Here is a 24,487-nt window from a genome sequence, read left to right as displayed (position 1 = left end):
AAAGGAGGGGAAGGCACCAAGGATAAACAGATGTTTATATTACTCCCTGGAGGTTTTAATGGTTTAATTTTTAAAATTTCCACTTTGAGCTACCGGAGGAGGATTTGATGAGTTGGGGATGGGCTGGAGCAGGTGAATCGGGAAGAGTGGAATGAAAAACAGCAAGTAGAAAGATCCTGAGTGGGAGGGTGAACACAGAGAGCCCCTGTGTGGCCAGGGCAGAGGGAGGAAGGGGCTGGATTTGACCCTGTACAGACCACAGGCCACCCTGAAGGATCAGGCCTCTCTCTCTCCCCAGAACCTGATAAAAAACAGAAGGCCCAGAGACACTACAACTCAGCCACAAAGCAGAACAGGAGGTGGGGGCGTCCTTGTAAAGGTGACTCACATCTTGAGTTCAGGAGTGAGTAAGAGGAAGCCCACTGGGGGAGGGAAGGAGATGTGAATTCCCTAGATACGACCTAACAACAACGAAGACCCTGAAGATCTCAAATAGTGTGACGCCAGTATTCTGGGGTCCAACAACAGGCTCCAGATGATAAAGTGTTAGAAAATGGCAGACGTTAAGAGTCCATGAAGACAAGGAGGGTCGGAGTCCCAGGCTGGTCTGCCTTAAGAGAGTCGTGGCCAGAGATGGGTTACACCGCACTCCGGCCCCGCCCCGCGTGTGCGGTGGATGTGGAGGAGGCAGCAGTGCTGACACGGAAACCTTTGAGAAGCAAATGTTACCAGCCCACGGGGAGGGACGCTTTACAAGGTCTGAATGAGGATAGCTGGAATGCGGCTGGAGCATGCCTGGAGAGGGATTTAGGAGGGAACGCGAGGCGTCTAGGACGATGGGGAGGGTGGGCACGCCATCACTGAGGTGGACAATATTAGGGCAAGGCACAGAGAGTTGGCGGTGCGTGCGGGGCAAGCCAAGTGGAACTCTCCCGCAAGCGATGGGAAGGGCGTTCCGGGGACCGCAGGCGCAGAGCTGAGTGGGAGGCGCCTCCTGTGGGTGGATACGAACCACTGACAGCAAAGGAGCTGGTCCAGAGGGCCGAGGGAGAAGGAAATGAGCGGGCCACCTGGGGTCAAGGAGGAGTGGGATTGGGGCTGGTAGGGGAAGGAGAGGGCAGGGAGGAGAAGGACCACGCAGACTCCAAGCGGCCTCCGGCGGTCTGCCCGCTGCGTGTTGGGAGGGCCCCGGGCATCGGAGCCGATGTTGTCACCTCGGGTCTCCAGGCGGGGTTGCAGGCGGAGCCCCGAGTGGCACCCGGCGCAGGCAGGCGCGCGGAAGAGCCCACCGAGGGAGGGCCTTCCCGCCTACCCTCTAGCAGCATTGGAGAGCACGGCACCCGCGCGGCTGGAGTATGGCCCCGGGCGCCTCCTGCGCGCGGCAGGACAGCCTGAGCCATCGTCACCACCCCAGGTTCCCCGTGCATCCAGGCCGCGCCTCCCCTCGCCGCGCCTCCCGGCCCGAGGGCCCGGCTACGTCACTGCGGCTCTGACGCGCGCTAATGGAGGCACGGGCGGAGGCGGCGGGGCGCGGGCTTCCTCCCGGGAGGTCCCGGTTCTTGCAACCCACCGCCGCGTCCTTGGCCCTTCTCCAGGGGAACCTCGATTTTCCAAATTCGGGAAGGCTGGCTGTCCTTCGACTACTAATAAGGACGCGAGCGCATGGTAAAAGATTTTAACAATGCCCGGAAAGAAATAGCTGGACCCGAAAAAGAGACTAATAATAGCCACCAGCTAGAGCTCTGCTCGTGTGCTCAGCGCCCTTAAGAACAATAATGACGACAACAACCATAATAGCTACCATTTATTGAGCGCTTACTCTGTGCCAGGCACTGGGTTAAGCGCTTTGCAAGCAACAACCCTCGGAGGTAAGTACCGTTATTATCCCTATTTTGCAGGAAACCGGGGCAGAGAGGTTAAATAACTTGCCCCAGGGCACACAGCTAGCTGATGCCAGTGCCAGAATTCCAACCCAGGTTGTCTGATCCCATGTAATCCTCATGTCCACCCATTATGGTCGGGATCATCCTCTCCATCTTAAAGATGAGGAAACTAAGGCACATGGGAATGTAAGTACCTTGCCCAAGGTCACCTAGCTGGAAAATGGATGAGGCAGAAAGCGAACCCAGGGCTCCTCTCTGTCCGCAGAACCCGCGGTCTTGGCCATAGGCGATGCCACTTCCAAACCACCTCCGATAGCCCAGCAGGCTTTGGCCCCTGGTCCCAAGAGGCGCAGCCCCTGATAGGTTTGGGTGAGTTCCTGTGGCCTCCGATCCCCTGGTGCATCGAGTGTTTCCGAGCATCGTCCCTGCTTGGCCCTCTGGTTTAGGAAAGGAACGCATCTGCGGGAATCTCGTCTTGGACCCGGCGCGCGGTCCTGGGAAGGAATGGAGCGGGGGCGGGTGCAGAGGGAGGGATCCAGAGTCCCACTAGCAGAGCCGCGGAGCCTGGCCCAGGGTTTGCCCCGCGCAGCCGGCAGAGGGCGCTGCCGCACGCGCCTAGAGTCCCACGGTCACCAGACCTAGGGGCAGGCATACCTCCACCTACGGATGCCTGGACTCAACCCTGGATCAAGAAGCTTTCTTCCTGGGGGCTGGCACCCTCAGAGCCCTCCCCACAGTACTGGATCTGCTTTACCTGACTTCGCTTCCCCCTCTTTTGCGCTTTTGTCACCCCACCATCTGCCTCCAAGGCTTCCCCACGCCCTGCACCACGGATTGATTCACCTCCTGCTGAGAGGCGAGATACTGATCCCATTCCAAGCCCTGGAGCTCGCAAATCCAACTCGACCTTGTCTTCCCTTCCGGTGGGCCCTTGGGTGATTTAAAATGGGGACGAATGGAATCATCCTCTTGGAATAGATAACGAATTTTCTTTCTTTCTCCAAAATTAGAGGGGTGGTGGTGGTTAAGAAGGAGTAGACAGATGAAAGGTTCTATTTTCATAATAGCTACCGCCTATTGAAGGCTTCTTTTGGGCCAAGCCCTTTATATGTCTTAACTCATTGATTCTCACTACAGCTCTGAGAGGTCTGGGTATTGTTCCTACCTGATGGATGACTATGTCAGGAAACTGGTAAGTAGCAAAGCTGGGATTCCACCAGGAGTATTTAGATTTTAAGTCATGTCCACGTCACCCAGGATGTACAAGGAAACACATTGATCAAAAGAGGTAGGATATACAACCTCAAACTAACTAAGAGTGCCCCATTGAACTGAGGACTGACTAGCTTTCTGGGCTCCACTTTGGGACTCAAATATCTGAAACAGAAAAACAAACCCTAAAGGTGCTATTGGAGACTAGGACCAAGGTTTTTCGCTTCTACTTGGAAGAGCATCCGGAGAGGCCCACTCACTTTCTATGTCTGGGCTCTAAGGAAATAAAGGTGGTTCTAGGAAAATCTGAAAAATATGGAAGGAAAAAAAAATCCCTTCTGTGGTTTTTGCTTTAACCAAGTCTCATTTTGCTATTTGCGTTTCATTTTAAAATTAATGTGGCTCTCCCCACCCTTTAAATTGGCACATAAATAGCAAAAACAGAAGGAAAGCCAGCTACAAACTTAAAATGTGGTGGGTTCTCAGGAAGGAGGGACATGACTTGAAGTGGAAATGAGGATTAAATGAGGTGCTTTAAACATTTCAAAGACAGATTTTCCACAAGGAATTTAGAGCATAAGCCCTTAGAATAAGAGCTCTGTCTGGGCCAGGCTGGGTATAGTGTCTAGAATTTGCACTTGCTGAATGGATGTGGGAACGCAATCACACTTGTAGGGAATGCCTACACCCTCTAACCATCTGGGCCACCACTGTGCTTATGGTCTTAAAATGCAATCTAGGGGGATTTTCCTGTCCTCTGAGTCTGTCACTCTGTCAGACTCCTACTTTTCCAGATGTTTGGTCTGGAAATTCAGTCAAGGTAAGGCAACTGTTGATGATGTCACTATACTTGGTTACCATAGAATAATGCTTAGCTCTGAAATCACCAACTGGGGGCTTTTCCAGACAGAGAAATCAAGGCAGCAAGGACCTCGTGAGACTTGTCACTTAATAGTTCTGGCTCTATTTCTCTGTTTTTAAACAAGAAGAATTTTCCTCATCACACAATTCAAGAGAGCTTGGGCAGTCCCAGGCTGCTTCCTGCTAAATTCTTGGACTTTTTTTTGTCCTTCCTGACACCTTCTGCCATGTTTTCAGTGCCTTCACTCCACAAACACGTCTTGAGATCCCACTCTATAAAGGTACTGGGAGTACCCAGCAGTGAGGAACCCAACATGAATTCATCAGAGGTCACCTTCTCCCACTCTCACCTGGATCCTGACCTCCTGGCTCCAACTTCCACACCAGGTCCCACAATAGTAAATGGCTTGCTTCTCCAGCCAGGGACCATTGCTCAGACACTTCTGACATCCTGGCAGCTCCCTGACATCATGTCCTCGGACCCCAGGTCCCTGTCCTGGTGATATCAATTTGACAGCAGTTTTGGGCCCTCGGAAGCAGGGCTTGGGAATGTTCTAGGTCCAACACTTGCATTCTTTCCAGTCCTTTCTAGTTGTCATTCCTTCAGCTCATAAGAGCGCTGCTAATGATGACTGAGCTAGCTAGGCCTTACTTAGGAAGCATCTCTTACAATGAAAATCCCATAGTGACATAATTCTCCACTGTTCACAGGAAAATGCTGGATTAAACAAATGACAGTGACTGTCTGGCAACGGATGCACTGGAAAATGCTTACCAGTTTTTCAGGTCATTTTTTTTTTTTAAATTGAATCTTGGGATCAAGTGATTCACAATAATGAGGGGAAGAAAGAACTCTGGGCTTGTTTTAGCTCTCAGGATTATCCAATTGGAAGGGACTTTCGCTCTTCACACACCCCCCCTCAAAGACAAAATGTTTAAGGTAAATTGCCAGTTTTTATTTATCTGGAAAATCCATTACTATTGAATGATGTTGGACTTGACCCATTCCCAAACAATAAAAAGAGGATTGAATGTTAAGATTCAGATTTTGTCTCTGAAAATCCCTTTAGAAAGGGATTTCCAAATCAGTCAGTATTCTTACAATTCTTGACTTTCTCACCCCCAAGACTGTCCCATCCCTTCTAGATAAGAGCATTATTTTCTGTCCCTTTGAGGAAGGCAGTGGCCCAGAGGCTGGAGGAATAAGGGACAATAAGGAGGTCAGCTTTTGCGCCGACCTATTTGAATGAAGGGATATTCTATGCGCGCCGCCTGGGCAAGAGTCTGTGGTTGTGCATTCACTGGCTGAGGTCCAAAATCTCCCTAATATGGAAAACTGAAATACGCCAGAAGAAAGACCTGTCTGGGAAGGACCTGGGTCCTCCCACCAAGGGGTCAGGGATGGCCAAAGGGGTCTCCTAACGCAGCAGTCTACGTGTACAGCTGCTGGGTTAAAGAGATTTGGAAAGCGCTGAACGTTCCTGCTGGGATCTTGCCAAGCCCTGTTGGGAACCGGCTACAGTGCTTGTCTGGGGAAATTAGTTTTGCACTTTCACAGAGTGTGAAATTCCTCAGGGGCATTCTTGTACTCGGGAAGAGAAATCAAACCCAGCTCATTCCTTCAGGGTCTTTGCCATTAATAAAGCAGACGGAATCCAGTTCGCTGGGTCCAGCCTGGGGCCTGCGCTGGGCGGGGGGCAGAAGCCCTCCCCGAACCCGCGCAAGCTTGAGATTTGAGGGGATCCTGTTACCGGCTTATAAACACCGTGAGTGACAGCCAGCGCTCCCAAGCGACCATAGAGGAGCTCAAACCCTTCCTATCTTCCTAGAAACCCTGGCTGCCCGGCCGGCTGCTTGCTGTCTGATGCAACAGTTTGCAACGCAGCTCTGGGAGTCGAGCCCTGCCGTGGGGCGCCTGGCGCCGGACCGAAGCGCATGCGCGGGCTGCAGCCCTGCCCCCGCCGGGCTCATGGAGGGGGGAAGCTTTTCTCCAGATGTGCTGGAGGCGGGGCCCGGAGGGCGGGGAGACCTTTGGCAGCTCGCGCCTGCGATCTGAGCTTAATTAAACTTCTCCCGAGGCATTGGCTGACTGATTGACCCAGTGATCCAAAAAAAATCAGAGAGGCCCGAATCGCCCCCAAACGCACTGGGAGAATGAAGTGGAGGAGTTGGCTTTCGGTTTCCAGAGCTGGGCCTTGGGATTCAACTTCCCTTGCCGAGCCTCCCAATCTCAGATGCAGTCGGGGTTCTAGAGCTCCTCAGTCAGGCCTCGTTGGCCTGTGGTTTAATTTGAAGGAGGGAACATGGCATCATAGGTTGTTTTTCAGAATTATCAACCATTCAGGTATTGTCTTTATGATTTTCTCCCATACCCACATTCCATCAATATTATATCTTTAATTGACTTTTTTATTTTATTTAACTTTTTTCTAAATTAACTTTAAATCGATTCCCCCTTTTTAATGTATCCTTGACCTAAGCAATAATATTAGCAAAACCACAGCTTGAAAAATAAATTCAGAATTTTTAAAAAATGTATATGTGTTAGCTAACATTGTCTTGAAACTCTGGAGGTAATAATAGCTATTGGGTTCTAAGCATTGAATGCATTCTAATTCCTCATGACCACCTTAGGAGGTGGATGTTGTCTATATCTCACAGGAAAAGAAAGTGAGGCACAGAGAGGTTAAGCAACTAGCCTAAGATCACATAGCCAGGAGACAAATTCCACTACGTACATAGCTGTCCTAGACAAGGAGGACCAGGAGTAGGATTATCCAAATCCTAGTCCTTTTTCCAGAGCAAGCTTAAATGTCAGGGCCTGGATGAAGGCCAATAGGGAGGTGGGCAGCACAGGGATATTGGCATAAGGAGAGGGAGAATCATGGCAAGCAGGGTTCAAATACCAGTTCTGCCATCACTGTGGGACCTGAACCTTTTAGTTTCCTTATCTATCAATAAGGAAATAGTTTCTTCCCATACCTCCCATCTGGCCAACTCAGGACTTCTCTCTCAAACTAGAAGTCTCTCCTCCGGGGGATTCTTCCTTCCTACCAAGGCCGGATGGGTGTGGGCCCCTCCGGTGTGTCCTCTGGGCTTTTTGTACTTACCTGGATTGTGGCACTTACCACCTCTGTGTTGTAATAATTCCCTGCCTCCCCTCCCCTCGCTGAACCTGGAGATCCTTGAGCACAGAGCCTTGACCTTGCTCACTGATGTGTCTACAGCACCTAGCTCAGTGCTGATGCACCGTGGGCACCCATTAGAACTAGGCAGGCCCTCTCCTTCCAGCTCCACAGGGGTGGCGACATCCACAGAGGAGGCAGAAGGACCCTCTGGCCTCCCCAGGTAACCCGCCCTGGGCACCAGGGCTCTGAAAGGTCCCCATAGGGCAAACCCAATTGGTGACATATAATGGGCAGAAATAACTAGGGTAAGGAACAGGGCTCCAGAATCTGTCTCTTGCAGGATGGACCCACTCAGTCCCACCCAGTGTCCAGGCGTTCTTTCCAAGGGCAGCACCCCTGAGCTCTGGCCTGTTTAGTGTGTGTCAAATGCACGTGTCACCTCTGATCATCTCTCAGTAGCCGCAGGAGGTAGGTTCTGTCCCTCCTGCCAGCTAAGCAGATGACAAAATAAAGGCTCCGAGAGCCTCAGCTGCTGTTGCTGGAGGTCCCTGGGGGTTAGTACTATCTGAAACTGAACCCAAGTCCAGTGACTCCACAGCTGAGCTTTGTTCCGCCTTTGGAAGCCAAAAGGTGCTTCTAGATATTTCTCTCTTCACCCCTACATCCTGGGGCGGTGAAGGTTTCCTATATCTGGTGTTTCATTTCTCTTCCCTAAAGTAACCCATAAGTCTCTGGTGTCCCGCAGAATCCTGGTGAGAGTCCTAGCTGCTCTCCTCCACGGACCACGGTACTGCTCAGAAGGTCCACCTATCAGCATTGAAACTACATTTCCCAGAATGCCATTCTTTTCGGGACAGAGAACAAAATACCCTATGTGAAACCATGTGTCTCCTATTTTGGGGTTGGAAAATTTGGTCACTTGCTTGGATAAAGATTGGCATGCCCATAGGCTAATTCTTCTGGCCCCAGGCAGACATGAGTTTCCCAGGCCTCGAAGATGGGGGAGGGGTGGGGCTATTGCAGCCAACAAAACCTTCAATTAGAGGCGTACAGGAACCTGGCGTATGGCTTGACCCCTGCACAGTAGGTATATTTTCCTCTCCGCAACAGCCCTCACCACCACCACCACCACCGCTTCCCTCTCATCACTTCCCTTCCTTTTCCCTTCTTCCAGATTCTTTTAATTGTACCACTGGGCCACTCCCTTGCTCCCACCCCCACCCCATGCCCACACCCACGGCTTTAACCGTTTCATATAAAATCCAGCCCACCAGACTGAGGTTTTCTTCGACCCAAATGTTATTTTCAGAAGGAGCCATTGAGGTTGGGGAGTAATTGCAGCGTTGGGCCTCTGCGAGCCGAGCTGAAAATAATCAGCGAGGCAGATGGGGCGGGAAGAGAGCGCGGTGCCCTTGCACCAGAGAGCCGAGAAACCCAGCAGAGTGAGTCAGAGGGAGGCAAGCGCCAGGCTGGGCCTGCCGGGCTTATGGCTGGGAGTTCAGTTAAGGGGAAACCGCCCAAGGTGTTGGGGCCTTTCACTGAAGCCCAGTCCAAGGTGGTTCCTGGCTGGACATCCCAAGTCCATATTTCTTGTGACAGCCGCTAAACTTCTCCTGCTCTTACTCAATTGGGCCATAGCAGCCACTGGGCCACATTGGAACTTGGCCTTGCCAGCTGGCTCCCTGGTCTTCACAGCAGGGTTCTCAGCTTAGGCACTATTGACAAGTTGGGCTGGATAGTTCTTTGTTGTGGGAAGCGGTCCTGTGCATTGTGGGATATTCAGCAGTGTCCCTGGTCTCTACCCTCTTGATGCCAGTAGCACACACACACTCACTCTGTCATGGGAGTCAGAAATGCCCCAGACCTGCCAGATGGAAAAGTCACCCCTGGTTGAGAGCCGCTGGCCTAGAGTCATCTACGGAGGGGTCACATCATCTACCCTCATGGAGGCCTCATGGGCTTCCGTCACATCTGAGTGGGTCCAGATCCAAAGTATTGACCAAATGTTATTGCCAGTGGCAGTTGTTGGATGCCAGGACAAGTGCCCACTGGGTACCAGGCACTGTACTCAGGATTAATAACAAAGCAGAGAATGAGGCAGATGTGGCTCCTGTCCTCATGGAAATGACCAGCTTGTTGGGTAGGCCAGGCATTCCAAAACCACCTGTGAGAGGCGTGAGGGCTACAGAATATAAAAGAGAATTTCTGACCCAGATTAGGCATTCAAAAAAAGCTCTTGGAAGCCAGGCATGGCAGCACATGCCTTTAATCCAGCAACTAGGGAGACTGCAAGTTCAAGGCCCGCCTCAGCAGTTTAGCAAGGCCATAAGCCACTTAGTGAGACTCTGCCTCAATAAAAAGGACTGGGATGTAGCTCAGTGGTTAAGGGCCTGTGGGTTCAATCTCCTGTTAGTGCCCCCCACCCAAAAAAAAGGCTCTTGGAGGAAATGAGAAAATAGTCAATGGATACTCAAGGGTGGGGAGTGTTCTGCAGACCAGGGACAGTGTTCAGACACCTTGAATGAAGTGTGCCATATTTTAAGTATCCCAAAGAAGTTTGTCATGGACCAGGCTTAGGACAGCAGAGAAGCATTTTCTCCCCTCACCCCCCAAATTTGCATTTCCTGTCCTCCTCCTCCTCCAGTTCCTAGCACAGCATGTAAACTTAGGATCATATTTAACCATATTTAAACCACCAATCCCCTCGTCCTCACTCAACCCTCCTCCGTCAACCAGTTACCAAGTTCTGTCCTCCTTCCACAAAATCTCCTTGCAAACTGTCTCCTGGCCTTGGTTCCCACCACCAAAACCCTGATCTGATGCAGACTCTCTTCATTACTCAACCAAATTAGAGACATAACTTCCAAACGAGTCATTCTCCAGGCCCTACCTCAGAGAAAGGCATACATCTAACTGTGTCTCCCTTGGCTTAAAAATCCTGCACGGCTTCCAGAGGTCTATCAGCCCTTGGCCTTCAGGTGCCCTTGGTAAACTGAGCCCCGCCTACCTCCCAGTGTCCCACCCCTCCCCCACCAGACCAGCCTCCCCAGGTGGGGGTGTGCACACCTCCATCCCTTTGCTGTTCTCTATCCGAAGTGCTCTTCCCAACCAAAACCATTAGGGAAAGTCCCACATGTCCCTTAAGAGCCAGCCAAAGTGGACTCATTGTTGTCTTCTCCCTCTTCTTCTTTTTTCCTCTCAGTACTGGGGATTGAACCCCGAGGTGCTCTACCACTGAGCTGCACCCCCAGCCCTTTTTTTTTTTTTTTTTTTTTTGAGATGGGGTTTCATTAAGTCACCAAGCCTGGCCTCAAATTTGCAATCTTCCTGCCTCCTCCTTCCAGGTAGCTGGGGTTACAGGTACGTGCCAACTGTACCCCATCCTTACTGGCTCTAAGATGCTTATTCTTAATTCTTCCCTTTGTTTTATTTGGGCTTTATATAACACTGCTAGTTTACCAAATGTCACGTTGACCCATAATTATCTGCTTAAATCTGTCATTCCCCTTAGAATCTGAGGACTTCATGGGCAGGTTAATGAAGTAGACCTTGCTGGTCGACTATCAAATATCCATTCTCCCCTTTCAGCTTCCTAAGAGAAGCCCAGGAAACACAAGGCACAGGGTATAATTAAATGTACCAGCTAAACTGTTACAGCAAGCAGATTCAGGATACAGAGGCTTATGCAAGCCTATGGACCTTGGTGGGATCTGATCCCTTCTTAGGCCCCAAGGATGGGCCCACCACCCTTCCCAAGAATTGGTTCTGGTCCTAAATTAGTGTGAAGCAAAGATGTTCCTGGTTCACTAATATCCACTCTCCTTTAAGAATGGAACTGATTTTCCACTGAGCCGATGGCTGCCTCCCTGAAGACTACATTTCCCAGCCTGCTTTGTGGCCATGTGTCCAAGTTCCCACCAATAGACCATGAGCAGAAATGACCGTACCATTTCTAAGCTGTGCCCTCAAAGGAATGTGCATGTGCTTCCCCAACCCTTCTCCTGTCCTTTTCCCTCTGGCTTGGAGATGATAGAAATTGAAGCAGTCTCCTTGCATCTAGAGAAGAAAAACATGTGAAGGATGGCCAAGCCTTCCCAGCAGTCTCGGACTGCTTTCCTCTTATGTGAAAGAGACATAAATTTCTTTTTTTAATGCATACATTTTCAGCTTTTACCTTTATTTATTTTTTTGGTACCTGGGATTAAACCCAAGGACACTCAAACACTAGCCACATCCTCATCCCTTTTTATATTTTATTCTGAGCCAGGGTCTCATTGAGTTGTTTAGGACTTCACTAAGTTGCTGAGGCTGGCCTTGAACTTTTGATCCTTCTGCCTCAGCCTCCAGAGCCGCTGGGATTATAGGCACGCATCACTATGTCCGGTGAGACATAAATTTCTATTATTTACATTTCAGTATTTGGAATCTCTCTGCTACAGCAACTTCTCCCACACTCTACAAAATGCACAGGGCCTGGCCTTTCCAGGTCTCAGGAATTGTTTCAGGACTGAGCATGTTATCTGCTTAGGGCAAAAGATAGAAGGAAAGTTGGATGAGAGATTCCCCGAAAAAGTGCTCCTGTTTTCATAAGAGAGTGTCGTGGAATAACCTCCTTTTTTGTCCTTCTGAACACTGCTGAGCTGCAGACCCCTTGCTACCAGCCTAGGGGGGCTATGCATAGAGAAGAGCAGGGTCAAGAGAACCACCCAGAAGGGAATCAGTTTCTAGACAGACCGACTTAGAAGCCCACAGCAGTCACCTGCTTGGGCTGCCGTGACAAAATTCCACCAAAGTTCAAGATCAGGGTGTCATCAGAAACAGTTCCTGGTGAGGCCTCGCTTCCTGCCTGGTACGTGGCGGCCATCTTTCTCACTGTGGCCTCACATGATCTCTTCTCTGTGTGTGCATACAGAAGGAGATCTCTGGAGTCTTATCCCCTTCTTATAAGGACACTGATCCTATCTGATTAAGACTTCACCTTCATGACCTCATTTAACCTTAATCACCTCCTTAAAGGGCCCTTTCTCCAGCTATAGTCACACTGGGGATTAGGGCTTCAATATACAAAAAAAAAAAAAAGTGGAGGATAATAATTCAGTCCATAAAATCCACCCTACCTCTTGACTTCCAGCTGTGTGAGCCAGTGGACATCCTTTGGTTGAAGCCAGTTTGGGTTGGATTTTTGTTTTTATTGTTTGGTTACTTTACAGGGTTTGACTCTGCTTCACAGCCCTGCGTGCCTAGTACAGAGCCTAAGGCACAGCTGTCAATAACTGTAGAGGGAACACACATTTGCCAATGTTCTTGTACTTGCAATGACAACCTCACAGATGAGCTGCAAGCCTTCCTCTGCCCAACCTGAACACCTAACGCCATCGCGTGGAATTCATCTCCAGAAAATTCTCAGGCTCACCACCCCACCCCACCCCCAGCTTCCTACACATTTTGTGAGTCAGCTCTCCATCATGGTGAGAAAATTTCCTGAGAGGAAAGGTTTATTTGGGTTCATGATTTCAGGGGTTTCGGTCCACAGTCACTTGGCCCTCTTGCTTTGGGCTGGTGGCAACCCAGCACATCAAGGTGGGAGTGTGTGACGGAGGAGATCTGTTCACGTTGCAGCAGCCAGGAAGCAAACACAGATTGGGAGTGGGTGGAGTCTCAGTATGTCCTTCAAGGGCACCCTCCCAGTGACCTAACCTCCCCGCTCCAGGCCCTAACTCCTAAAGGGTCTACCACATCCTGATAGTGCTACAGGTGGGGGACCAAGCCTTTAACACTTGGCCTTTGGAGGCCTCTTATCCAAACCATAGCATTCAGGGGACAGAGGCTTCAGCTATAAAATAAGGGGATTGGTGTGGACACAGTCTGGCACACCTTCCAGCAAGAACAGCTAGGACCACCCTACTCCAAATCCCATGGCTCCATCTGAGGCCTCTTCCAAAGAAGCCCATCTGCCATTCAGAGTGAAGATCCTTCTAGAACTCACCATGCACAGCCTCATGGGAGATCCCCCTGGGCTCCTCTTCTAAGTCCTGTGGCTCTGCAGAAGGCCTCTTCCAGCATACTACCTGGGGTTCTGTTGGAAGTGTAAAATCCCAAGATTCTATACTACTATGCTACATGAAAGCCTTCTTTTTCTTAGTGGTGGTGGTGGGGGGGTGTGCCTAGATCTCCTGCTCTAAGCACAGAGGAGAAAACCCTAAGGAGAGCCTAGACTGTCATGCTGTTGTCCTTCCAGATAAGACCAGAGGCTGGCCCTGCTGGGAAACAGACAGACGGGGCCACTGTAAGGCTCAGACATCAGTCAGAGCCTACATCTGGGACACTCAGATTCCTGGTGCCCAGTGCTCAGCCATTCAGACTGCCATCACTAGGGACCAAGATGGCGGCATGCCAGTTCCACACACAATATTTCCTTCTTCTAAGCATAAGGGCTCCACTTCCCTGCTCCTTTGTGCAGCCTGGGGAAGCATAGGAGGAAAGTCTGCCTCATCTTTTGAATGTGAGAGAATTAGCTCTCAAGGAGGCCACTAGTAAGTGGATGAGTTGCTCAGCCAGGGCTGCGGGAGTCCGGAGATGCTTCCTCTCGAGTCTGAAGTGATTCCAAGCTCTCTTTAGAGTTAATGCTTTCAGAAGAATTACTATGTGCTGAGCACTGTGCTCAGCACTCAACCTGTATTAGCTTATTTTATCTTCACAACACACTGTGGGTATGTATCATTACTATTCCATTTTTTGTGGGGGAAGGTACCAGGGATTGAACTCAGGGGTACCCGATCACTGAGCCACATCTCAGCCCTATTTTGTATTTTATTTAGAGACAGGGTCTCACTGAGTTGCTTAGTGCCTTGCTTTTGCTGAGACTGGCTTTGAACTTGTGATCCTCCTGCCTCAGCCTTCCAAGCCGTTGGGATCACAGGCATGTGCCACTGTACCCTGTGCTATTCCATTTTAAAGATGAGAAAATTGAGGTTTGGAGAAGTAAAACCGCTTGCTCAGAATTAGTGGCAGAGCTGAACTGACCTCAGGCCTGAGAGCCACGCCAGCCTGGATTCTTTTTTTTTTTTTTTTTTAAAGAGAAAGTGAGAGAGGAGAGAGAGAGAATTTTTAACATTTATTTTTCAGTTCTCGGCGGACACAACATCTTTGTTGGTATGTGGTGCTGAGGATCGAACCCGGGCCGCATGCATGCCAGGCGAGCACGCTACCGCTTGAGCCACATCCCCAGCCCCCAGCCTGGATTCTTAACCAGAGCACTTGGCGTGAGGTCTTTGGAATTTGGTGGCTGCTCCTTGGGTTTTGTAACTTGGACAGGCATGGTGAGGCCCCAGCTCTGTGAAGTCAGTGCTCATGGAGAAAAAGACCAGAGGGAAACAGGCATTGAAGGACAAGGCCGGTGGAGACCAACAGGCAGTCCAGGTCAAGTTTATAAAGGGCAGTTAAGGTCCACTGAACCCAACCAGGGCTGGGTCAGGAAAGAGGCTTGGCCAGGGCTAGGAGGGGGTCCTCTTCCTGAGGGAAGAGTGCTTTTCAGCACTGGGAACCTTTTTACCTGCCCCCTACTCAGCCCTGCAGCAGATGAGGGGTGGCCGTGGAAGCAGGGGGTGGCCTTGGGGAGGTGTGGGTCCCCATCGTTTGGCACATCTATTTCCTGCCTTTCTCTTTTCTGTTCGGCATTGTAGAGGGCAAGTGACAAACGTCAGGTCCCCTTGCCTGCTGGCTTTTGACTAGATTGACCCAGTAAGAGGTGCTAGAGGAAGATGGGGCAGGAGAAAAGAGGTCTGGATATTTCTCCCCTTCCCAGCCTTGGTGGGTCTCTGGCTCTGGCCCCACCCTCTCCACAGCTCTGGCTCCCACTGGGAAGCCCCCCCCCTCTTTGTTTTTCCAGCCATGGGGGTAGTGGCAGTTTTCACTGCTGAGATCTCTGGATGCCAAGTGCCCCAGTGCCCTCTCAACATTCCCTCCATGGAACCGGGGCTCTGGTCTCCCCACGGGACCCTGCCGACCCCAGGCCAGCTGGGATTCGGGGCACAGTCTCTCTGGGAAAACTCCCAAATGTGAGGGTGACCAGAAGCCCCATTCTAGTCACCAGTATGCGCCTAGGGTGCTAAGTTAGGTGACCGTGAACAGAACTCTGCAGCCCAGTGGATCTCAGACCAGGAGCCTTGGTGACAGGCAGGTCCGAGGCAGCAGAATGCCTTCCTGTCCATCAGGATTCATTCTGTCACTCACGTTCTCCCAGCTTCCATAAGAATCCCGACTTGGGGGGGTGGGGGGAGCACGGTGACACATGCCTGTGGTCCCAGCGGCTTGGGAGTCTGAGACAGGAGGATCTCAAATTCAAAGCCAAGCTCAGGGGCTGGGGATGTGGCCCGGGTTCGATCCTCAGCACCACATACCAACAAAGATGTTGTGTCCGCCGAGAACTAAAAAAAATAAATAAATACATATTAAAAAAAACAAACAAACAAACAAAGCCAAGCTCAGCAACTTAGCAAGTCCCTAAGCAACTCAAAGTAACCCTGTCTCTAAGTAAAATATAAAAGGGGCTAGGGACGTGGCTCCATGGCACCTCTGGGTTCAATCCCCGGCACCAAAAAGAAGGATAAAAAGAATCCCAACTGAGCCACTACCTATCTGTGTGACCTCAGCAAGTTACTAAGCCTTTCTGGATCTCAGTGTCCCCACCTGTGCTATAGGTAAAATAGTGGTCCCCCTCCCATGGTTGTCGTGTGGATGGAAGGAGACAGAGCTTGGCGCGTCTCCTGGAGAGCCAGTCAGTGGTGCCATTGTTAACAACTATAGACTGGACAGCACGTGGGTCAAGTGGTCTGCCTCTGAGCACCTTCAGAAAGCAGGGGCAGGGGACCAAAGGGGGTTCCCAGGGTGGGGCAGACAACTGGGATGTGCCAAGATTTGAGGGTCTGTAATCGGGGGGCCGTATGTTGGCTCCACTCCAAAGACTGGTGCCCATTTCCCTGGCCCCTCACACTCAGGTACATCCTTTGTTTGCTCAGTGTCAGCTGGGAGTCCCAGCTGCGAAATCTTCAGCCCCTGAGGAGACGGAGGCCTTGCATCTCTCCTGCCACTTTAGTCTGAGCAGGTGAGGGGGCGGAGGAGCCCCACAAACCTCAGGCACTCTCCCAGGTGTTTCTGTTTGTCAAGGGATCACTGTCTTTTTTTTAGGCTTTGTCTTCCACCTGCTGAAGAGGTATGATGTCATCATCAACGATATCCCCATTTTATAAAGGCATTGAACCTCAGAGAGGTTAAAGAACCAGCCTAAGGCCACACAGCCAGAATGAGGAAGGGCCAGCATCCCCATCTTATCTGACAGAAGCAGAGGAGTTGCAGTGCCTTCTCACCAAGCAGGCACTGCGGCTGGCATTTGAGTGCAGGAGGGGACCGTTCTCAGAACCAGACTGTGCCCAGCTGGAACCTCCAGGCCTGTCCCACCCTTGGGATGTATGACAGATATTGAAAGCAAGGGGAAGGCTTGAAAAGGATGGTCTACTCGGAGGCTGGCCTCTGCTGAGGCTGTGTGCGTGTGTGCGTGTGCTTGTGTGTGGCTGGCATTATTTGCTGTCTGGGTGGGAAGGGCTGGGTGGTTGTCGCTCTCATCCCTGTCTCGATTCCTAGGAAATGCTCAGCTGTTTTCCTGGAGAGTTGACTTTGGTCCCTTGTTCTCTACAAAGTCAAAGAGAGGTTACCAGGGCACTCATCAGTTCGGACTTGACCAACCTCTCTGAGACTCCAAGCCAGAAGGTGACTGGTACCTTGGTGGCCCACCAGGTGAGGATAGGCTGCTGCAGAATATCTCGTCCCTAGACCCACCAGCCTCGGAGGTCATCCTCCAGTGGCCCTCCAGCCATGCTCCAGTGGCTCCCTCACCTCAGCCCCCCAGGGTACAGCCTGCAGTGAATCAGGAGTGGGAGCCCGGGGGTCAGAACTGTGACTCTTCGGCACATGCCTTCATTACTCCTTCTGAGACTTGGTTTCCTCATCTGTTCAGTGGGCATGCTGCCTTCCCATGGGCAGGTGCCAAGTGAATGTGCCAGCTTCCGCCTCTTCCCTTCTTCCATCCTTCCTTCCGCATCCCCACCCTCTCCCCTGGCCACTTGGCCACCTAGCCGCTGGGCCCTCCTTTCCCAGAACCCTGCCAGCTGCGGCCTCTGGGCCTCAAGGAGACAGTGGTTTCCCCATCCTTTCCTGTGGCCTGCCCCAGGGCCAGCTCCCCTGAGAGCAAAGGCCCCAGAGCGGGAGCCTCAGGCCCCACCCTTTACGTAAACACTAGTTGGGCACCAGCCGAGCTCAGGAGGGAAGCGCTCCCACTCCTCACCTCCTCCAGCCGCCTGCCACTGGAGATTCCAGGGGAAGCGCCAGGCAAATCTGGCGCCCTGGCACCCAGGCCGACTCGCTGCTGGAAACAGTCACTTGGAGCCAAACCTCAGGCTGAAGGTGGACGGGACTTAAAAGTCCCTGAGCTGGCCTGTCGGCCTCCCTGCACAGCACCCAGGGCTGTCCCAGAAAGGACAGTCTCTCATTCAAACACTTCCAATGGCCATGAGAGACATTCATGAGTGGGACCTGTTCGTTTCTTAAAAATAAAGGCAGGAATTCAGTATAACAAAGCAGTGTCGACTTTTGGGGCAGGAGAAATGTGTGTGTTTTATTATGCTTTGTAATGTGAGCACACATTACAAATTCTGTATTATTAAAACACCGCTAAATGACACTTTTAAATAGATAAGACTAGGGTCTGGGGTGTAGCTCTGTGGTAGAATGCACGTTGGGCATAAGTGGGACCCTGAGTTCGATCCCCAGCACCAAAATAAAGCAAAATAAATAAGATTAGCCTTGTTTCATTGGGAAAGTTTAGCAAATACTCAATCTCTCATTCAAATACAAAAATAAGAATCACCAGAATCTCTCCTCTAGAACCAGACCATTGATAATGCTGGTTTTGTTTCCTTTCAGTTCTTTTTCTAGCATTTATTTTATCATTTTATTCTTTTGACTAAAAATGGAATCATATTGTTGAATAACTTTTCCCCCCTAGCAATATATTTGAACAGTTCTCGTTTCTTTATTTACTTCAGTACACATATTTTCAGGGCTTTTGTTTTCCATATAATTATGAAAAAGGTATTTCTAAAAAAAAAATTTTGTAGTTGTAGAGGGACAGAATACCCTTATTTTATTTCTTTATTTCTATGTGGTGCTGAGGATGGAACCTAGTGCCTCACGCTTGCTAGGCAAGCACTCTACCACTGGGCCACAACTCCAGACCCCAAAAAGGTATTTTTTAATGGTTGAGATCCATATCAATCTCATTAGGATCATTCCATTTATGTCTTAGTATTTTTTCTTACTTAAAAAGTAATACAGGGTGGGCTGGGGATGTGGCTCAAGCGGTAGCACGCTCACCTGGCATGCATGCGGCCCAGGTTCGGTCCTCAGCACCACATACACAAACAAAGATGTTGTGTCCACCAAAAACTAAAAAATAAATATTAAAATTCTCTCTTTCTCTCTCTCTCTCTCTTTAAAAAAAAAAAAAAAGTAATACAGGGGCTAGGGCTGTAGCTCAGTGGTAAAGCACCTGCCTAGCACATGGGAAGCACTGGGTTTGATCCTCAGCACCACATAGAAATAAATAAATAAAGATAAAAAAAAAAAAGCAATGCATTCTTGGAGAAAACATAGATACACAAATAAAAGAACATGAAAAATCCCGTAGCCTCCCCACTGTGAATTAACTCTGCTAATATTTTAGTTTTTAAAATTCTGTCTTTTTCTATGTATATGTCAATGTGTAAAAATGTCTTGATTTAGAACTTCCAGGTCTACAGAACTGTGAGCAATGAATATGGTTATTCATAAATTACTCAGTCTAATTTAAAGTAAAATTGGAAACATACAGTTCATCCTTTTTAATTTAGTTTTCATTATTATTTTGAACCCCACTGGGTTCAATCCCAGTACCAAAAAGAAAAAAAAAGATAGAGAGAGAGAGAGAGAGAGAGAGAGAGAATAAAGAAAGGAAAGGGGGGGAGCCTTTCCAGAGTATAGAATTAATACCTTATCTTTTTCTCCTCTTATTTGACAGTGAATATTTCTCATTAAATATTTTGGCAATTCTAAATTTTTAGTGACTGATATTCCATAACATACATTATAGATTCATCACCTTACAGATTCATCACCTTATAGATTCATTACCTTATTTGGGTATTTTGTTCTGATAAATAAGTCACTTTTAGCTGGGCACAGTGGCACATGCCTGTAATCCCAGTGGCTCGGGAGGCTGAGACAGGAGGATCGCAAGTTCAAAGCCAGCCTCGGCAACAGCAAGGCTGTTAAGCAACTCAGTGAGACCCTGTCTCTAAATGAAATACAAAATAGGGCTGGGGATGGGGCTCAGTGGTCGAGTGCCCCTGGGTTCAATCCCCAGTATCAAAAATAAAATCCACTTTTGGTGTTTAAAGCTTGTCAGAGGAGGAGACCCCAGGCTTTCCTCTCTAGGCTGTGGGTGCCACTGAAGCCACCATATTCAGGAGCCGGGATGGTCTGTAGCTTGAGAGCAGCTCAGGGACCCAGTTGGTTCTTGATAACAAAATGCAGCTTTTGTTTTGGCAGCAGGTGTCCCCTGCTTCTCCCACTGCAGGGAAAGTCACAGGCGTGGGTGGGCAGTTCTGGGGGAGGAGTGAAGGTCCTGATGGAGTGAAGGAAGTGCCCGAGGAGATGGCTAACTCTCAGGAGCCAAGGAACGCTGGCCCTGGAGTGGCAGGGGCAACTTGTTGGGGCCCATTCATTCCTCACTCAGGTTCAACCGATGCTTATGAGCCAAGCCACTACCCTGGGCCACTGTCTTTCCTATTCCCATTCCCCCCCCTTCATGCCCCTTTGTCTAATCCAATAAACTTCTATTCCACCCACCCTTATTGTGGGTCAGTATCCACATATCAGAACATTCGGTCTTTGGTTTCTTGGGACTGGCTTATTTCACTTCGCATGATAGTCTCCAGATCCATCTATTTACCAGCAACTTTTATAATTTCATTCTTCTTCATGGTCGACTAATATTCCACTGTGTATATATACCACATTTTATTAATCCATTTATCTATTGAGAAATTAAGTTCTACAGAGCTTAGCAGATAGTTTAGCACTCAATAAATGGTAGATATTGTTATTAATTTAATTAAAATTTATTTATCCATTTACATTGCCTCCAGGTACATAATTCCAGCAAGAGACCCGAAACAAGATGTACAAAATGTCTCCCACTCCGTGAGGCTCCTGGTAGTGAATGTCCAGTCCTGGTCATCCTCATGCTCACCACCCTCACATGACTTGATTTCTGGCCTTATGAGCTCTGCAGCTGCACCCTCCCACAACTTTAGAAGTACAATCACAGAATCCAGGGCTCCAAAGCGTGGACCCTTATCCACCCTTAGCACCTGCCCCAGCATGGGAGAGCTCTTCTCAGCTCCTTTGAGATGGAGATGCAGGTGGCATGCAGGTAAGATGAGAAGAAGGAGGACCTGAGGTCCCTACTTTCTGCTCCATGCTTTTGGGAGAGTCCAGGCCTGGCCATCCACTGTCTCCATGCTCAGGGCCAAGCAGCTGCAGAGGCTGCAGGTTGCTATGAGGTGGGACAGACTATGCAGGGTCACTGTTGGTAATGATGTTTTCAAGTGCTCATGGATGGTGTGGTTGCCATGGTGATGCCCTTGGTTCTGAACAGGCAGTAGCCTCTCTTGAGTTGTGAGTCAGGTTCTGTTTTATTTTTTTAAAAAACAAAACCAGGCGCCCTGACCTATGGGAGACAAAGCGGAGCTGCAGGTGGAGGCCACGGCGTCGCTGCGGGGGTGTGAATCAGCGGTGCTATGTGCAGTCCTGGGGTCCCCTGATGTCAGCTGGCCCCACTTGCGGTGGGCCTGGGAGCATCCACAGAGGTAAGCGGGGAGGCCGGACCTCAATCTGTGGCCCAGGAAGTGAACACAATCAGAACCCACTCTCCTGGTTGGAAGCCACTTCCTGGGAGGCAGGTCCCATGCCTCAGCTGCAGTCCCAGGACCAAAATGGAACCTCCAGGGACTCTGCCCTGCTCCTCAGACACCGGAGTCTTCAGGGCCCACAGAGGTGGAGCAGGCGCTGGTCAGCCTCAGCCAAGTGAAGGACAAGGCCTGGCCCAGAGATGACCAGTGCTGAGCTGGCCCACCCACGAGTGTGACACACAGGAGCACCCGCCCGACGTCCAGGCTGAACCCAGTCATCCCTTTGAGAGGGGCAGGGTCCTGGAAAGACCAGGGAGGCCACAAAAATGTTCTCCCAGGGCCTGAACTTGTGGGGTGGGGCTCCCTTTCCCAGCACTCCAGGGTGCGGGGAGGGGGCAGTAATGACTCGGGCCTCAATGCCAGGCCTGTGTCACCCTCCAGGGGAATGATACAGGAACCCTCTTCCTTGGCTTGGACACTGTGGCAGCACCTTAGACCTATAGGTGTAGGGGCCAGGGAGCCTGCTCATGTGTCTGGGCTCCCAGAGCTTGGGTAGGAGGGATTGATTCCTTCCTCTCCCACAGTCTGATGGCTGGGAGACTTGCCTCCTCAGCAACCCTGGACTTCCAGTCCTGCTCCACCTCGGCCTCCGTCATTTCGCATTATTGATTATAGTGGATAGGTCAGTAGGTGCCCAGCTCTATGTGACTGAGCCCCCACCCCCATCGTGGTGTGGGGTGTGATGTAGTCATAGTACCTTCTCCAGGGCAGCTGGGAGGGTGAAATGCAATCATATTTGCAGATGTTTCCCATTCCCACAGAACCTGGCCGGCGCAGACAAGCAGAAGTGACTCTTACCAGTGCCGACTTTTGTTCAGGCCCTGAGCCCATCTTGCCTGGCTAACGGCTACAGTCCCTTGACGTCACTGGTCAATTGCAGTCTTGCTCATCTCCAGTCTCTTGTCCACGCCGCAGCGGAGTGATTTATCTAAATGCAGTCCCAACCATGTGATTTTCCTCCGTAAAACCTACCGATGGCTCTCGTTTGCCTTCAGGGTAACTCTTAGATGGTCAACAAGGTCCCTCAACGTCTAGCCATTGGCTGCCCTCTCCTGCCCCGTATTTCCTCACACGTTCCTGGCCATAAGCAAGTGTGAGAAGTGTTCTCCAGACACTTCTGATTCTAGCCTCATCTGTACCTTCAGAATTTTTGCCGCCTTCTTCCCTCGGTCCAGAGCACCCTTTCTCTTTCTGGTCACCTAGCAAACACCTGCTTCTCCCCTTCAAGAACACATCCCGAAAATTCCCACCATCCTGAAACCTCTCTTCAAGCACAGAGTCGACCACTTCCTCCTCTGAGCCACTTTGGTGCCCTCTGTAAAGACAATTACCCTTGACACTACCATGATTGCTGTCCAGGCCTGAGACCCTTTCCAGTTTCACGAGGGCAGCATGGATTCTAATTTCCATACCCCTGGGACACACGGGATCACCACATCTAGAGATGAGTGTCCCTAGATGAATGAAAGAAGATATAGAAGAGGAAACTGAGGCCCAGACAGGAGTAGTGACGTGGCTGACGTGCAGTCGGCAAGCCTGTAACTCCAGCGGCTCTGACCCCAGGGACTCTGGACCATTCATTTGTTCCTCAGTCACTTCCTAAGCTCCAGTGAGACTCCAGACACTGTGCTGTACCCTGATACAAAGATCCAGGAGCCACCTGGCCCTCAGGAGCCCACAGGCAGGTGGAACAGAAGGACCACGTCCTTTATTACAAACTGTGACGGAGGGTGTAGCAGCGGCTGCAGGAAATCCAGGGACATGGTGGTGAGAGGAAGCCACTAGCTCTGGCTGAATGTTTGTTTCCCCATCAAAATTCGTACATTGAGGGGCTGGGGTTGTGGCGCAGAGGAAGAGTGCTCGCCTCGTATGTGTGAGACACTGGGTTTGATCCTCAGCACCACATAAATATAAAATAAAGATATTGTGTCCACCTAAAACTAAAATAAATATATATTTTTAAAAAAAATTCGTACATTGAGGTCGGGCACGGTGGCACATACCGTAATCCTAGCTGGCTTGGGAGGCTGAGGTAGGAGGATGGAGAGTTCAAAGCCAGCCTCAGAAACTTTGCAAGGCCTTAAGCAACTCAGTGAGACCCTGTCTCTAAATAAAACATAAAAAAGGGCTGGGGATGTGGCTCCGTGGTTAAGTACCCCTGGGTTCAAAGACCTGTATGTAAGTGTGTGTGTGTGTGTGTGTGTGTGTGTGTGTGTGTCTCATATGTTGAATCCTTGCCCTCAAGGTGCGGGTATCAGGAGTGATCTTTGGGAGGCGAGTAGGTCCTGATGGTATTAGGAGGGGGTGGAGCCCTCATGAATGGGATTAGAGCTTTTATAAAAGAGGCTGGAGGGAGACTCCCTTACCCCCTTTGCATATGAAGGCACAGCAAAAATACGGCCATCTATGAACCAGAAAGCAGGCTCTCCTTAGACAGAAGCTGCTGGCACTTGATCTTGGACTTCCAGCCTCCAGAACAGTGAGAAATACCTCTCTCTTGTTTCTAAGCCATCCAGCCTCCAGTCGTTTGTTATAGCAGCTCAGATGGACTGTTCTGGTCTCCAGTCTCCCTCCCCAAGCCCTAGAGGTCAAGTTCCCTAAAGCCACCAGGCCAGGGCAGCAATGCTGTAGGTGCTGTCAACACAGGTGAACAGGGGCGCGCGCACACGCGCACACACACACACACACACACAACGGGTGACCTGAGTATGCTTTGCCCCGTGGAGCAGGGCAGGTGCCACATGACACTGCTGAGCCTCTAAGCAGTCAGGCATAAGGTTGTGAGACCAGACAGCAGAGCCCTGGCGGACACCTACCCCACACAGGCCCTGCGCATAGTGGGCGTCTTGAGCCTCTCCAGGCAGGCCCCACAGACAAGGTGGATAGGGTTTCTTTCCCCATTTTCAGATGGAAAAAAAAAAAATGAGACTTAGATTTCAATGACTTTCCCAAACCCTCTGCCGGGTCAGGGGAGGGACCGGAAGCTGAGTCTGCCACTCCTGAGGGCAGTCGGGCCTGGAGTCTGCACCAGGCCTTCTGCTGGGCACCAGGGATGCCAAGGTCCCTGCCTCTCGTGGGCGGCGGATGACTACCTAGGGACAAGAGCCCAGTTTGGCCCTTCAGACTGAATCATGATGGTTCTGCCATCCCCGTGGGCTCTAGAGCTGGCTCCTCATGCCATGCCTTCTGTTTGGAGCATTGGATCCCAAACGTCAGCGACGTCAAGTCAGCCTCCCGCTCAGACCCTCTGAAGGCCGCAACCCATCAAGTCCAGACCTGGCCAGAACCCCAGGGACCACACTTCCTCCTTATCCAGCCCTTTCCTTATCTCCTTCCTCTG

The 24,487-nt window shown here is 50.5% G+C and overlaps 1 long non-coding RNA gene across 2 annotated transcripts; it reads left to right on the top strand.

Annotated features, from left to right (window-relative positions):
• Window positions 1-873: 873 nt before the first annotated feature.
• Window positions 874-23,291, top strand: LOC110598622 (uncharacterized). 2 transcript variants are annotated; one of them, XR_013437589.1, is made up of 5 exons: window positions 874-2,069; window positions 2,149-16,876; window positions 20,323-20,609; window positions 20,897-21,045; window positions 21,909-23,291. It is a non-coding gene; the product is annotated as an uncharacterized LOC110598622 (long non-coding RNA). The 2 variants fall into 2 exon arrangements; XR_013437588.1 differs by having other exon boundaries at window positions 935-16,876; window positions 21,909-23,255.
• Window positions 23,292-24,487: the final 1,196 nt, after the last annotated feature.

This window comes from Ictidomys tridecemlineatus, chromosome 4, assembly GCF_052094955.1.
Source record: "Ictidomys tridecemlineatus isolate mIctTri1 chromosome 4, mIctTri1.hap1, whole genome shotgun sequence".
Taxonomy (NCBI): Eukaryota; Metazoa; Chordata; class Mammalia; order Rodentia; family Sciuridae; genus Ictidomys; species Ictidomys tridecemlineatus.
Note: the sequence above shows the minus strand (reverse complement) of the source record. Positions and strands in the feature narration are given on the sequence as shown.